The following is a 12,610-nucleotide window of genomic DNA, read 5'->3' on the forward strand; positions in this document are numbered from 1 at the left end:
AATATGAACACAGAACATCTTAAAGCGACAACGCGTAACAGAAACATTCTGGAAAAAAACAGCAAATATTCCACACAAAAAAAACGTATTAAAACGCTGTGTGCAAAAATCAATGTGGTGCAAGCCAACAACAACAACCATAAGACAATTTGGATTAACCATATGTTTTCGAATCACCAAAATAAAGCTAAGAAAACAATGTAACAACAGTAATCATAGGAACTGTGATTTTAAATTTAACAATAAACGACATATATAACACGGACGACAAAAAACTGCAGCCATAGCTGGCAGCACGACACTCCCAGTGTATGATGTGTGAGTGAGTCAGCAGCAGAAGGGTCAAATACTTATTTCCCTCATTAAAATGCAAATCAATTTATAACATTTTTGACATGCGTTTTTCTGGATTTTTTGTTATTCTGTCTCTCACTGTTCAAATAAACCTACCATTAAAATTATAGACTGATAATTTCTTTGTCAGTGGGCAAACGTACAAAATCAGCAGGGGATCAAATACTTTTTTCCCTCACTGTATGTGTAATCGGCGACGTTTCGGGCAATGGCCCTTCTTTGTCAGAAGGGGAAGCTGTGCAGTCCGCGAAAATCTTTATATCGGCCTAGTGGTTGGAGGGACAAAAAAGTTTGAGAAACACTACTGCAAGAGATACAGAGAGATATATTCACCATCTTGAGAGGCGGAGGGGCACAAGGGTCGTCGTAGAGGAGGCCATCATCATCCGTATCGATGGGCGTGGAGTCCGTCAACATGTCAGACTCGGACTGTGGCAGGTAGCCACTGCTTCCTCCGCTGCTGGCGCCGGTGCTGCTGTTGCTTTTGTAGATGCTGCGACCGCTGTTGAGGCACATGCTGATGCTGGCGAGGCTCGTTCTCACACTGTTGCTGTTTCTCTCGAAGAGCAGCGCGTCCGCAGTGGGGACGGGGAGGAAGCTCATCGCCTCATCCACGAGCTCGAACAGCTTATCCCGGTCTATCCCTCGCGGGGCGGTTGTTTCTGCGACAGAAGGACCCCCCCCTCGTGACTCACGCGCACTCGCAGCGCCCGAGAAGGTGGCATCGCAGAAACACTTTCAAAGCCGTATGGACGAGAGCCTCTGTCCGCATTAAAGGCACTGCTTCAACACGTCTTACCTTTAAGGGTGCCACGGTACCGAGATGTTAACTATCTCACCTGGTATACAGGTGGTGAAGAGTTCGATCCCAACCCTGACACCTGTTGTATATTGGGAATTTGCACGTCTCTCTCCCTGTGGTCACGTATATTTTTCTCACGGTCCTCTGGTTTTTCCCTCCACATTTAGAATTAACATCACGTGTTTAGCAACACCTTAGACCGGGCGAGTCTCTCAACGCGTGCCCCCCCCCCATCCCTCGCAGCCATGCCGAGCTCAATCCCCTCACCTGGTATCCTACCCTTGACAGGCAAGTCCATCGTGCACCTCCATCTGCTGAGCGCCTTCTTGACATCTTCCATGCTCCCCTTCTTCTTCTCCTTCTCCTCCTCCTCCTTCCGCTTCTTGGCGGCATCGACCGCGGCGGCGTCCCGCCACAGCTGCTGCAGGACTTGGCGCGCCCTCACCTGGGTTTTGGCGAGCTTTCCTTGAGCCTTGAAGAGGGCTTTGTCCGCCGCCGACCGACGCGACCCCTTCCCACTAAAAACGCCGCAGCAGAACAGGCTGCTCTCCTCCTTCTCCAGCAGGCCGTCGTCGGGCGACAGGTTGTAACGTGTCGTGGTCGGAATGTGATCAATATCCACTTGTCTGCAAAGGCAGACGGAGCGTAATTTGGGGTCACAGATGCTCGCAGCCGTCGCGCCAACAGTCACGAGCTTCTGTCACTTTCCATTCACACTCGAGTCAAGTGAAATCAGAATCTTTATTAATATTGGAGGAATCCGATTAGGTATGAAGCTATTTTGGGGCCGTCCATAAATAATGTCACGCACAGAGGGGGGGGAGGGGGGTCAGACATTTGTGACGATGTGTGACGAGGGGGGGTAAGAGAAATGTGACGTCACATCAAAATGCGCAACTTTAAATAAACGTAATTAAATATAATTGTTATAACAACACTAATTTTGATTAATTTTCATTATTAACTATTTGATTATTTAAATTGACTAAGGTCACCTTTTATTTATTCCATGAAGGAGCATTTTGCTTCTCCATGGGAGAATGGACAAACATACATTTAGAAAAAAATTTGAATGACTGTTATTAAACATTTTTATTCCAATGATTCGACCAGGGCTTTTCATTCTGTGGAATCCATGTGAATGTTTTAATTATACTCTCCATTTTGCTTCGTTCTACTACTAAGTTTCAAGTCTATTTTAAAGTTATAATTACTTTCATTTTTTTATAATTATAAGAGAATTTCAAGAAATATTCTGAACATCTGCAGTTTCATTTAGACGTTGAATATTTTCAAGTGAATTTTGTGCTAAATTTCAGCTTTCAAACGCCTCCTTTTTAATACGTTTTCGCCTACAACATCAGAGTGCAACGCCACATTAAATACGTGCAACAATGACAATAGTTTAAAGTGATTTGAAGCATGTTTTATTTTCAAAATGTAAATATGGTTGGGGGGGGGGGGCAGAGCCTTGTGACGTCATATTTGAGGGGGGTATGACTTTTTGTGACGCCGTGTGACGAGGGGTTGTGTGTTTCCCCTCTCTCGTGAATTTAGCTCTTCTGTGCCTGGTGGTGGCTGCTTGTGTTGCAACCGAAACGTCGTACGCTATTGTGTTATTTTATTATTTCATATTCATACGTGACTTTACCAAAAAAAAACAAAGATTGAGGGGGGGGGGGTCAAAAATCGGCCAAAATCGCGTGACGTCATTTATGGACGGCCCCTTTTCACAGATGTCTAGTTGGGGATTGGTCAAAAAGTTACAACAATACAAAAACACGATAGGAGTGCAGAGTACAGGAAAGGTAAGCAATTCACTTCAAAAATATATACAGTAGAACCTCGGAGATCGAACGCACCAGAGCTCGAACAAATCGGTGTTCGAACGATATTTAGCATTTCCCAACATTTTTTGCCCCGGAAACCGAACGAAATTCGGAGGTCGAACGGCCAATCGCGACTTGAAAGAACCTGTACGGCTGAGAAGCGTATGGCCAGCAGCGTGCATGACGCTTGCCCAGACAAACAGGACTCCCCTTCCAAACAATGACACCACCACCACCTCCTCCTCACCACCTTCCCCTCAAGCCATCAACTCTCCTTACTACAGGTAAAGTGAAGTTCAATGTTCATTTACTTAATTTATTCCATATACTCATTCATTTATTCCATTTATTTATTGTGTTTCTTGTTTTTTTGGTATGATTTTATGCATGTAATTACTGTAAACTGCGTGTAAAAACTGCTTTATAATGAGAGATTTCTTGTGTCTGGAACCAATTAATGTCATTTACATTAATTCTGATGGGGAAAATTAATTCGGTGTTCGAACAAATCGGTGTTGGAATGGCCTTCTGGAACGAATTAAGTTCGATCTCCGGGGTACCACTGTACAAATGAAACTCAACTAGGTTCATGCTACCAGCTAAAGCCTACTGAGCTATTAGATTGTTTTCAGAAGCAAGATAGCCACAAATGATAGAGGGGGCCGTAGGGATGAGAGGGGATGTCGGCAGGAGGTGTGAATGAAAGGGAGCAGGGGATGAGGAGGAGAGAGCAGCGGATGAGGAGAGAGCAGCGGATGAGGAGGAGAGAGCAGCGGATGAGGAGGAGAGAGCAGCGGATGAGGAGGAGAGAGCAATGGATGAGGAGGAGAGAGCAACGGATGAGGAGAGAGCAGCGGATGAGGAGAGAGCAACGGATGAGGAGGAGTGAGCAGCTGATGAGGAGGAGAGAGCAGCTGATGAGGAGAGAGCAACGGATGAGGAGGAGAGAGCAACGGATGAGAAGGAGAGAGCAGCGGATGAGAGAACAGCGGATGAGGAGAGAGCAACGGATGAGGAGGAGAGAGCAACGGATGAGGAGGAGTGAGCAGCGGATGAGGAGGAGAGAGCAGTGGATGAGGTGGAGAGAGCAGCGGATGAGGAGTGAGCAGCGGATGAGGAGGAGAGAGCAGTGGATGAGGAGGAGTGAGCAGCGGATGAGGAGAGAGCAACGGATGAGGAGCAAAGAGCAGCGGATGATGAGGAGAGAGCAACGGATGAGGAGAGAGAGTTGTGTGTGAAGGAGGGATTGCCTGTCTCCGTGTGTTGGTGTGGAGTGTTCGCTCCCAATAGAAAATCAACTTGTGTCTACCTTCTGTGTCTATGTTGTGTCCCCGTGTGCCTACATTGTGTCTATGTGTCCGTGTCTCCCTTCTGTCCAAGTGTCTCCCTCACGGTTTGTATAAATGTTTGTCCCTATGAAAGCAACGACCGATCTGACGAAGACTCGGCCACAAGTACAGTCGGCGTGTGTAGTGTACAGGGCCGTCTCACTCACCCACTGCACACATGTCACAGCCGTCTTTGTCTCTCCCCAGTGCCGTCTCACACTCACCTCGGAGATGTTTCCATGCTTCGACCGTCGCGGCAGCAACTCGGCGAGAAGGTTCTTCACTGAAGCTGGGAGAGCGAGTCGAGTGAGAGGGTCTCAGAGAGAGGTGAGTCTCGGGGTGAGTCTCGGAGCGCACCTACTGTACCGGACGCCTCCACTGTAACATTACGATCGGGCGGCAGTTGGTCGTGACGTCACGCGACGGTGGGCGTGGCCTGTGTCTGTAGGGGGGAGGGGCGCGCGGGATAGGGGCGCGGGGGATTGGGGGGAGGGGCGTGAGGGGGATGGGGGGCGTGCGGGGCGGGGCTCTCCAACGGGCGATGCACCAAGCGCCCCCAACAGCGAGTTTGTGTTGTTGTTGTTCCATAACAATAACACGTGTTTGTGTTGTTGTTGTTCCATAACAATAACACGTGTTTGTGTTGTTGTTGTTCCATAACAATAACACGAGTTTGTGTTGTTGTTGTTCCATAACAATAACACGTGTTTGTGTTGTTGTTGCTCCATAACAATAACACGTGTTTGTGTTGTTGTTGTTGTTGTTCCATAACAACAACACGTGTTTGTGTTGTTGTTCCATAACAATAACACGTGTTTGTGTTGTTGTTCCATAACAATAACACGTGTTTGTGTTGTTGTTGTTCCATAACAATAACACGTGTTTGTGTTGTTGTTGTTCCATAACAACAACACGTGTTTGTGTTGTTGTTCCATAACAATAACACGTGTTTGTGTTGTTGTTGTTCCATAACAATAACACGTGTTTGTGTTGTTGTTGTTCCATAACAATAACACGTGTTTGTGGTCTTGTTCCATAACAATAACACGTGTTTGTGTTGTTGTTCCATAACAATAACACGTGTTTGTGTTGTTGTTCCATAACAATAACACGTGTTTGTGTTGTTGTTGTTCCATAACAATAACACGTGTTTGTGTTGTTGTTGTTCCATAACAATAACACGTGTTTGTGTTATTGTTCCATAACAATAACACGTGTTTGTGTTGTTGTTCCATAACAATAACACGTGTTTGTGTTGTTGTTCCATACCAAAAACACGTGTTTGTGTTGTTGTTCCATAGCAATAACACGTGTTTGTGTTATTGTTCCATAACAATAACACGTGTTTGTGTTGTTGTTCCATAACAATAACACGTGTTTGTTTTGTTGTTTCATAACAATAACACGTGTTTGTGTTGTTGTTGTTCCATAACAATAACACGTGTTTGTGTTGTTGCTCCATAACAATAACACGTGTTTGTGTTGTTGTTCCATAACAATAACAGCGTGTTTGTGTTGTTGTTGTTCCATAACAATAACACGTGTTTGTGTTGTTGTTGCTCCTTAACAATAACACGTGTTTGTGTTGTTGTTCCATAACAATAACAGCGTGTTTGTTTTGTTCCATAACAATAACACGTGTTTGTGTTGTTGTTGTTCCATAACAATAACACGTGTTTGTGTTGTTGTTGTTCCATAACAACAACACGTGTTTGTGTTGTTGTTCCATAACAATAACAGCGTGTTTTTGTTGTTCCATAACAATAACACGTGTTTGTGTTGTTGTTGTTCCATAACAATAACACGTGTTTGTGTTATTGTTGTTCCATAACAATAACACGTTTTTGTGTTGTTGTTCCATAACAATAACACGTGTTTGTGTTGTTGTTGTTCCATAACAATAACACGTGTTTGTGTTGTTGTTGTTCCATAACAATAACACGTGTTTGTGGTCTTGTTCCATAACAATAACACGTGTTTGTGTTGTTGTTCCATAACAATAACACGTGTTTGTGTTGTTGTTCCATAACAATAACACGTGTTTGTGTTGTTGTTGTTCCATAACAATAACACGTGTTTGTGTTGTTGTTGTTCCATAACAATAACACGTGTTTGTGTTATTGTTCCATAACAATAACACGTGTTTGTGTTGTTGTTCCATAACAATAACACGTGTTTGTGTTGTTGTTCCATACCAAAAACACGTGTTTGTGTTGTTGTTCCATAGCAATAACACGTGTTTGTGTTATTGTTCCATAACAATAACACGTGTTTGTGTTGTTGTTCCATAACAATAACACGTGTTTGTTTTGTTGTTTCATAACAATAACACGTGTTTGTGTTGTTGTTGTTCCATAACAATAACACGTGTTTGTGTTGTTGCTCCATAACAATAACACGTGTTTGTGTTGTTGTTCCATAACAATAACAGCGTGTTTGTGTTGTTGTTGTTCCATAACAATAACACGTGTTTGTGTTGTTGTTGCTCCTTAACAATAACACGTGTTTGTGTTGTTGTTCCATAACAATAACAGCGTGTTTGTTTGTTCCATAACAATAACACGTGTTTGTGTTGTTGTTGTTCCATAACAATAACACGTGTTTGTGTTGTTGTTGTTCCATAACAACAACACGTGTTTGTGTTGTTGTTCCATAACAATAACAGCGTGTTTTTGTTGTTCCATAACAATAACACGTGTTTGTGTTGTTGTTGTTCCATAACAATAACACGTGTTTGTGTTATTGTTGTTCCATAACAATAACACGTTTTTGTGTTGTTGTTCCATAACAATAACACGTGTTTGTGTTGTTGTTCCATAACAATAACGCCTGTTTATGTTGTTGTTGTTCCATAACAATAATACGTGTTTGTGTTATTGTTGTTCCATAACAATAACACGTGTTTCTGTTATTGTTCCATAATAATAACACGTGTTTGTGTTGTTGTAGTTCCATAACAATAACGCGTGTTTGTGTTATTGTTGTTCCATAACAATAACACGTGTTTGTGTTGTTGTTGTTGTTGTTCCATAACAACAACACGTGTTTGTGTTGTTGTTCCATAACAATAACACGTGTTTGTGTTGTTGTTGTTCCATAACAATAACACGTGTTTGTGTTATTGTTGTTCCATAACAATAACACGTGTTTGTGTTGTTGTTCCATAACAATAACGCCTGTTTATGTTGTTGTTGTTCCATAACAATAATACGTGTTTGTGTTATTGTTGTTCCATAACAATAACACGTGTTTCTGTTATTGTTCCATAATAATAACACGTGTTTGTGTTGTTCCATAAAATAACACGTGTTTGTGTTGTTGTAGTTCCATAACAATAACGCGTGTTTGTGTTATTGTTGTTCCATAAGAATAACACGTGTTTGTGTTGTTGTTCCATAACAATAACACGTGTTTGTGTTGTTGTTGTTGTTCCATAACAACATAACACGTGTTTGTGTTATTGTTGTTCCATAACAATAACACGTTTTTGTGTTGTTGTTCCATAACAATGCCACGTGTTTGTGTTGTTGTTCGATAACAATAACACGTGTTTGTGTTATTGTTCCATAACAATAGCACGTGTTCGTGTTGTTGTTCCATAACAATAACACGTGTTTGTGTTGTTGTTCCATAACAATAAGACGTGTTTGTGTTGTTGTTCCATAACAATAACACGTGTTTGTGTTGTTGTTCCATAACAATAACACGTGTTTGTGTTGTTGTTCAGGCCACACGGGGTCATTGTTGACGAGTGGAGAGCCTCTTTGTTCATTGTTCTTATGCACGAAAAATGCATCAATAATATAAACTTTAATTGCACCATTACTATAAATTCCATAACATCAGAATCATAATCTTTATTGAGGCTGGAGGAATCCGATGAGCTATGAAGCTCTTCTTTACAGATGTCCAGTACGGGCGGGTCACATTTAATTGCGGTACTGCTATCAATACCAGCAGGAACCCGCGAAACTTCGGCGAGGATTTGGGCAGTCCTCGATTTACGAAGGGAACCTGTTCTAAAGACATACAAAGAGAAAGACAAAGATCCCCCATGTAGCCTTGATAGACTGTCGGGGCAAGTGCTGTTAGTGAGCACCTATGAAGGCCGGCACGGCACACGAGTGGGTGGGTGGCCAGTACCACGCCCGGCCACCTTTGTCTCCCCAGTAGCGATGTTTACACACCACACCAGGTACTCATTTCAGGCTGAGTCGACCAAAGGGGAGGCCCAGGACGCATTCACATAATCCTCACTGGTGTTGGCCGTGAGCGAGAATCGAACTCGGGTCGCCGGCTTCGTAGTGCAGCGCGCTAACGACTACACTACCGCTCCCGACCCAACTTTCCTTTCACGTACACAAAAAAAAGACAAAGATCCCCCTATAGCCTTAACAGACTGTTGGGGCAAGTGCTGTTAGCGAGCAGCACATCTGAAGGACCTAATGGCACACAAGGAGGTGGGTGGCCAGCACCACGCCCGGCCACCTTTGTCTCCCCAGTGGAGTTGTTTGCACACCGCACCAGGTAGGCATTTCAGACTAAGTAGACCTAGGTGCTCGGGGATAATCGACACAGCTATTAAGGGACATTCACATGCACACAGACTAAGATCCCTCACATAGCTTTAACAGACTATTGGGGCGAGTGCAGCTAGCGAGCAACACTGAAGGCCGACACGGCACACAAGAGGGTGGGTGGCCAGCACCACGGCGGACCGCCTTTGTCTCCCAAATGGCGATGTTTACTGGTACTCATTTTAGGCCGAGTCTTAAGTGCTAGTGTTCGTAAGTCAGGTGATCCTAAGTCGGGTGTTCGTAAGTGCAGGTGTTCGTAAGTGCAGGTGTTCCTAAGTCGGGTGTTCGTAAGTCGAGGGCTTCCTGTAATTTTAATTTCACAGGTCCAGCTGATTTTAACCAGAAACCGATAACCTATGGCACTGGTAATGACCTATAACAACTGCATATAGCCTCTAAACTAGATTAAAGAAACATCTGTGGTTCATGTGGTGGATGGAGCTGAACAGGGCCAACTGGTGGAGGGGCGAGGCCAAGGGAAGGGAGTGGGGACAGCCTCTGGAGAGAGAGGCAACAAGGGAGACACGTTGTGTGAGTTATGGCGCAGATTATGAATCGGCTCACATAAGCCGGTGTGTTTTCGCAGCATTAATTTGAGTAGTTCTCAACGTACAGAGTCGAAAGATAACTCATTTTGACCGTATTAATCCAGCTGGCTGTGGTATTAAATGTTAACTTTGTACGACGTATGAATTTTATCTCAGATTAAAAAATATATAATCCAGTGCGTGACACAGATAGGGTGTTTGATGGCAATCTGAAACACCCACCATAATCATCCATGGGGGTCTTTGGAATTGCACATTGCCTATGTTATGACTCTTGATCGAGATAAAAAAAACAAGTCACGTGCTGCAGTGCAATGACTACTCAGCGACAATTCGTAAATAACAAACTGTGGGCTTAAAAGTCTTTATTTTTTAATACGCGACATTTGGTCAATTGTTCTTCTTCATAGCACGTGAAGCCAACACGTGCGTCAACAACATTGCCGCAGCACCCCCTGCTGGACTAAATACGCTACTGTGCCGCGGAGACAATACGTATCAGACGGCCACAAGCGAGTGGTGTCAAGTGTGATCATGATGATTATTATGAGGCTTGTTTACCCAGGAAAGCCTCACTGCAGGCGCGACACGTCCATGTAGGCTATCTAGGCGGTCGTCTAGGGCGTAAAGTTAAGTGGGGTGCCAAATTCGAGGAAAAAATAATTTCTCAACATTTCTGACGATTGAATGGACAGGCGGACGGACAACCCGAATAATTATGCCTCTTTAAAAAAACATTAAACGTAAAATAGGGAAACATGTTTCCCAGTTTACCAAAAAACTCAGCCTCGATCTGCCCCTGGGGTTTGGGGGCGCCGATTGCTGGCAGCAGCGGGTCCAGGGCCGCCGCTGCCTCACTGAGTGAGCCTCGTGGCTCTTTTTCAGGAGGGTCCTGCCAGTTTTCACAGTAGCGGGTGGCTATGTATAATCCCAATTGAGTAATGTGTACTTTATATCAGAATACATTACAGTACAGTATACCATTTTGCGTGAAAACTCGGGCCCATTATCTTGAAGTTATCGGGGGTGGGGCGTCTTTGCTTATTAGCATCTTTAGTATCTTGCGATTCACCAACGTTGGTTGGGGCAAGCCTGACTGCTGATGAAACACTGAATGTCGAAGCGAGCCCATAGCTTACTTTGTCTTGAACTAATGCTGCTGACATTATGCACTCCAAGAAGAGCGTGGGGCTGATGGGATGAAAAAAAACATTGATTTTGTTGTTTTATGCGATGAGACAGATACAGGATTGTGAATGAGATGTGTTTTTTGTCAATGTTATGGACGAATTGGTGAGAATGGTGTGAGTTTGTGTGCGAGTGAATGGCAAATGCCTGGAGTGTGTGGTTCGGATCAGGTGAGTGGTGCGTGGTGGTTGATGAGTATATCATGTGTGTGCCAGGTGAATGATATCTGGTGAGTGGTGAGTGCCCGCATGGTGAGCGGTGTCTGGCGATGGGTTAGTTGTCATGCATGTGAGGTCACGCCACCTTATCCGTCCTCTAGTGTGTGTGTCAATAATAACAATGTCAACTTTCAATACGCCGCTACCGCACATTACTCGCTCGCTCTCGCAGAGAGGACAACGACTCGGAGGCGCGAGGAGGAACCACAGATGAGCGGGAAGGCAGCAGCCAGGCGACGAGTCGGCGCCAACGATTGCCCAAGCTCTGCGGTCCTCTACAGTTTGAGGTGGTGTGGGCCAATTAATGTGGGAGGAAACCGGAGCACCTGAAGAATAACTAAATTAAAAAAATGTTTACCAGGTGCAGCTCACTCAGCTATACAGCTTTGCAGAAGCGACCTGGCCCCAAATGATAGCTCAACGAAGTGGCTTATCTTGTGGAAATTTACAGCAGTCAAATACTCAAAACGCTCGTTTTTTCTGTATATGAGGAGGTAAAAACCGGAGGACCCAGAAAAAATCCACGCGACCACGGGGAGACAGAGACATGCAAACTCCAAATATACAGCAGGCGTCTGGGTCGGGATCGAATCCACGACCTCCTGTATACCAGGCGAGGTAGTTAACATCTCACCACCGTGGCGCCCATGCGTGCGAAGGGGGCAAACACTCAATCCCATGCAGTCCACATTCTTCCTTTACCGCCTTCTCCTGGCATAGCCAGGGCATGGCACCTCCTCGACGCCCACGGCAAGGGAGTTTCACAACATCGAAGTGCGGTGATCCACCGACCCTCGCTGCTGCCTCCACAGTGCAGCAGCCACGTGCAGCAGCGTAGCCGCCAGCGCCCAGCTTTTGTTGTGTGCGTGTGTACACAGGAGACGGTAAAAACAACGAGGCATGAGCAAATAATAAATGAAATTGTAAATTCTGAATCGTGACGAATTAAATTTCTGGTGGGCTGCATAACTGCGTCCCTACGAACCATCCGCCAGCAGCAGGTCTAGCGATGTTTTCAATCTCAGATAATTCTAATGTTTTACATTTACATGCATTCGTTTTCCTTCTTCAGCACGCAACTTTATACCATAGGGCTCATTGCATTTTGGACCAACACCACCTGACCAGTGAATTAAAACATGTACACCTGGCCCTCAAAAGGAATGGATACTCTGACCGTACCATCCGCCAAACTGTTTCTCCCTCCATACAGAAACAACCACTTGATACTCCGGTCAAAACCATCACACTACCATATATAGCAGGCGTTACTGAAAAGATTTCCAAAATTCTAAATAAACACAAGATCCAGGTCCGGTTCAATACAGTACATAAAATTCGTGATCTGATCCCATCCGTGAAGGATGTCATTCCTGACTCACAGTACCCCGGGGTTTACAAATTGAGTTGTACCTGCGGTGATTGCTATATCGGGGAGACGAAGCGACATGTCTCTGACCGAATTCCCGAGCACAAATCAGATTTGAAACACGGCAGAACGAATTCTTCTGCCGTGGCTGATCACTGTTACAACGGTGTGGGTGATCACAATATACTTTTCTCCGACACCAAGGTTCTTTGCAAACCCACAGGTTTTTATCAGAGATTTGTTCACGAGGCAATTCAGATCTACAAACACAGACACAATTTCAACCCGAGAAGATGGTTTCAAATTAAGCAACCATTGGAAAGATGTTCTAAATCGAACCAAACATTAAACTAATTTTCATTGGTGCAGTATATTTTTTCAAGTAGTGGTACCCCAA

Source organism: Petromyzon marinus, chromosome 24 (assembly GCF_048934315.1).
Source record: "Petromyzon marinus isolate PM22_M1 ecotype Great Lakes invasive population chromosome 24, UKy_Petmar_22M1.pri1.0, whole genome shotgun sequence".
NCBI lineage: Eukaryota > Metazoa > Chordata > Hyperoartia > Petromyzontiformes > Petromyzontidae > Petromyzon > Petromyzon marinus.